The 5,000-nt window shown below is 31.3% G+C and overlaps 1 protein-coding gene across 1 annotated transcript in view; it reads right to left on the bottom strand.

The window, feature by feature from the left end:
- The window catches only part of LOC137621397 (gamma-aminobutyric acid receptor subunit pi-like), a 113,397-nt gene that overhangs the window by 89,189 nt on the left and 19,208 nt on the right, over nucleotides 1-5,000 (bottom strand). The window lies entirely within an intron of this gene.

The raw sequence follows: 5,000 nt of genomic DNA, 5'->3' as shown, positions 1-5,000 counted from the left end.
ATTATGCCAAGATTTTGAGCTGATAACTTCAAGATTTGTTAATCTTTTTTTTATCTCGTAGTCGTTTAGAAAATTACTCCTTAGTCGATATTATCTATATTTCTAGCTTTTTCATTAATGCTTCACGCTCGCTGTTCCAAAACCCTTGAATAATAGACGCTAGACTGGCTCATATATTCACTAATAGTCTTATATTATTCATATTTCAATTTTCAAAGGGCCTTGAAAAAGGATAAGGAGAGCTTGTGCTTTCATATCGTAGATACATTAAGTTTCATTTATGTTGTTCGCATGTAAGGTAAAATTACTTTCGTGCGTAAAAATTAATATTTATGTAAAATAAGTTTGGCCTTTTATACTTTAATCCAGACTTTCACAATAGTATATTTTACGTCTTTTATATTTAATAGTGATGATACGGAGATATGTATCATTTGTACTGTATTACACATATTATTATTATTATTATTATTATTATTATTATTATTATTATTAGTTAAGCTACAATCTTAGTTGGAAAAGCAGGATGCTATAAGCCCAAGGGCTCCAAGAGGGAAAATATCCCAGTGAGGAAAGGAAGTAATGATATCTATTTCAAGAGAAGTTTAAGAACAATGATAACATTAAAATAAATTTTTCTTATATAATCTATAAAAACCTTCAAAATAACAAGAGGAAGAGAAACAAGATAGAATAGTGTGCATAAGTGTACCCTCAAGCAAGAAACCTCTATCCAAGACAGTAGAAGACCATGGTAAATATGCATTTATTTACACCTGGAGGAATGGCACTAAAAGGTCTATTTCTTCTCGTTTGGCTACTAGGCCCAGAACTTGCCCTGTTCCATATATATCCACTTTGAGCCATTTCCCACAAGATAGGGTGGCTCCAGAGAGAATACATAACACTGGTCATTGCTACATTCACATCTTCACTTTTGAATCGTAGATGAATTTTCTGTACAGAAAACTTTCACAACATTAGCAGCTTGAGAGACCTACAAATACACATATATTTGTGTTTTATATATATATATATATATATATATATATATATATATATATATATATATATATATATATATATATATATATATATATATATATAATAATAATAATAATAATAATAATAATAATAATAATCATATTTATTTCAGCAAAAGCCATATACAGAGTTACAATAAGGGTACAGTGATCTTACACTTTTGACATCGGTAAAAAAAAGATGAGATGTGCAATAATATCAGTGATATATTTTAAACATCAATTAGCAGGATGACCAAAGAGTTCTAAGGTCTGGGTAAAAAAATCACAATAGAATTAACGCTTAACAATGATGATAGCATACATATCAGTAAACAAAAAGAGAGGGAGAAAAACAATGGCGATGACAATGATAAATATGTTGGAACAGAAATTGCTTGAATAATGAAAGAACACTGGGGGAAAAAAATCTAGTCACAGAGCAGGTGGTGTGAAGGAAATACAGGACATCCACACAACAAAACAACAACAACAACAAATACACCCGTTTATAGTCCACTGCAGGCCAAAGGCCTCAGACACGTCGATTCATGTCTGGGGTTTAACCAGTTTTCTTCACCACGCTGGCCAGTGCGGATTGGTGACGATGGGAGATTTTCGTCTGATCGCTCACGGCAAACCAACCTAATATGGGTGGCCCTGACTAGTACAGCTTTTCTGATCATGGCGTTGCGCAAACCTTTCACCACGTAGAGGTATCCCCGAATAACATACTTATGAATTTTTTAGCATTTTCTGGTGCACTTGTGTATACAAATATGTGCAGCACATTTTATAAGGGGGGTCATTATTGATATCCATATGTGATATTTGTTTTACAATAAAGGAAATGGAGTAAATGCAGCAACAAGAGCAGATTATGCATTTTGCTAAAGAATTCATGTATGCATGTGATAAGGAATGTGCATAAATATATCACTGTGATCGGTGGTAGGAATATAAATTATAATATAACTTGAAATTTTATTGCATATACATCAGATGTGTGTTGTATTCTTTTTCTCTGTATTCATGCTACATAACATATGTTTTAGTTCCATTAATATCTGTTTGTCTTGTCTAAGATTGTAAACTTTTGAGGGCTCAATATTTCTTAATTATTGCTGAAGTGTCATGAATATATTTCCTCTTAAATTTGTTTTCAATTATTTTCGAGGAAATGAGAAGCTATATTTGCTCACAGATTGCTAGGGTTGGGTAGCTAAATGGCCCTTTGTTTTACGCTGAAGAATGTCATACAAATATGATTTAGCGGTAAAAATCTAATCACTAAGGTATTCAGATATACCTAAAGTGATACAGTATTTAGAAACAGTTAGACATGCTTATCAAATCTGGGTCTGATTTGATCATAGTTAAAATGTAACTGACCTTTTTGCTAAGGTTGAATAAAACACTGCTATTTTCATCGAATACCTCTCCCTATTATTACCTCTGCCAACAAAGTTGGAAGGAGTTTATGTTTTACCCCCTTTTTGTGTGTTTGTTTGTTTGTGAACAGCTTCCTTGCCACAATTTTAATCGTAGAGTAATGAAATTTGCAGAGATTAACTGTTATGTAAAAAGCTGGAAATTGCTAAATTTTGGAATATCAAGGTCAAAATCAAGGTCACGGTAAAGCATAATGTCCAATTCACGTAATTAGCTCTAAGTTTGAACATCGTTGTCACAGAGACTTCAAACTTAGTTCATATTTGAGTGCATGAAAATCCAAGCCAACTGACACATGTTAAGGTCGAAAGTAAAGGTCAAGGTCGAGCAAAAGGTCGAGAAATAAGCTGCTGTTGCGGAGGTCTCCACTCTACTGAGTGCCCCTTTAGATGTATGTTTTTTTTCTTTTCTTTTCTTTTTTTTTATTCCACTTATGAAAATTTAATTCATGTATGCATACAATTATTTTCGTGGAATGTAGAAGCGATATTTGCACACTGTGATGAGCCATAATTAACCACACCAATTTATACATAAAGTTGATGAAATATTTTTTTTTTTTTTTTTTTTTTTTGCACGAAACCCTTAAATACCAGGTTGCGTCATCGTCCCTCGCTAGTGGGATAAGTGTTTATGAATATTGCGGCAAGCATGTTGCAGTGTATTATTAATTCATACGACCATGAAAAGTGCATTCGTGACGATAGCTTTTAGCGTAGTTTTCTGTCGAAGCACACGCTCTGTCCTTCGCTAACAAGACCGTATTACTAAAAGGTAAAGTAAATTGGTAGTATTAAAAGTGTTAAGTATTATGATGATATCAAACGGTTGAGTAAGAGGGTTAAGTGGGATTATTATTATTATTATTATTATTATTATTATTATTATTATTATTACTAGCCAGGCTACAACCCTAGTTGGAAAAGCAAGATGCTATAAGCTCAAGGGCTCCAATAAGGAAAAATAGCCCAGTGAGGAAAGGAAATAAGGAAATTAATAAATGATGGAAACAAACTAACAATGAATCATTGTAAAAACAGTAATGTGATATTAAAAGTTTCACGAGAGAAGGTAACGTTAAAAGAGTTATATAAGAAGATAATATTGAAAGCGGAGAATAAGTGGGTAAGATTAAAAAAGATAAGAGATAAGTCATTACGTTACTTCACGAAATCTAAGCCAAAACTTTCTTGAAGCGTTGCAGTTTTTTCCAGAAGTTTATGCATAAATTTTAGTAGGCACCTTTGATATAAAAATTTGTTAGCTATAAAATGGAAATTTTTATTTTCCTCTCTCTCTCTCTCTTTCTCTCTCTCTCTCTCTCTCTCTCTCTCTCTCTCTCTCTCTCTCTCTCTCTCTCTCTCTCTCTCTCTCTCTCTGTATATATACTATATATATATATATATATATATATATATATATATATATATATATATTGTATATATATATATATATATATATATGTGTGTGTGTGTGTATATATATGTATATATATAAATTCAATAATTTACTATAATTATATACATCAAGGTCTCATGGAAAGCCCAGAACACTTCAGTGGAAATTTAACTTTTTAAAACTTCAATTGAAGTTACAACTCCATGAAAATTACAGTAGAGGTTTGACATCCTTTACCATTTCATTGCAAGTTTGAACTTCTTTAATTTTTCATTGCAAGTGTGAGCTTCTTTAACTTTTCATTGGAAGTCTGAACTTCTTTAACTTTTCATTGGAAGTTTAAACTTCTTTAACTTTTTTTTGGAAGTTTGAACTTCTTTAACTTTTAATGGGAAGTTTGAACTTCTTTAACTTTTCATTGGAAGTTTGGATTTCTGTAACTTTTCATTGGAAGTTTAAACTTCTTTAACTTTTTTTTGGAAGTTTGAACTTCTTTAACTTTTAAAGGTCATTTTGAACTTCTTTAACTTTTAAAGGGAAGTTTGAACTTTAGCTTTTCATTGGAAGCGAAAGTTTCTTCCAACATTTAATGGAAGTTCACCTCCTTAAATTCCTTGAAAAATATTAGTGGATGATTATCCTCCTTTAAAAATATCAATATAATTTGAAATCCTTTATTATTTGATTATGAAATAACGACCTTGTACCATTCGAGGGCATGCTTAGAGAGTTCTCTTGCTTGAGGATACACTCAGGCACACTATTCTATCTCTTCTTATTTCCTCTCCTCATTGGGTTTTTTTCCTTGTTGGAACCCTTTCGCCCATTGATCTTGGTATCCTGGTTTTCCAACTAGAGTTATAGATTAGCATAATAATTGATAATTGATAATAATAATAATAATAATAATAATAATAATAATAATAATAATAATAATAATAATAATAATAATAATAATCCAGAGCATAGACCCTTCTTTGACCAAGGTGACAATTTTAAATGAGTTTATATGTCCTTTTTCTTGTTTTCTTATTAATATTATCAGCAAACTTAGATAGCCATAATAATCACGACTAGATGGATTTTGTATCATAAAGATAGATATTCTGTTACTGATTTGTGATTCCT

The sequence above is a fragment of the Palaemon carinicauda genome, chromosome 28, assembly GCF_036898095.1.
Source record: "Palaemon carinicauda isolate YSFRI2023 chromosome 28, ASM3689809v2, whole genome shotgun sequence".
NCBI classification, from domain to species: Eukaryota; Metazoa; Arthropoda; class Malacostraca; order Decapoda; family Palaemonidae; genus Palaemon; species Palaemon carinicauda.
This window is presented reverse-complemented; position numbering and strand designations above follow the sequence as displayed.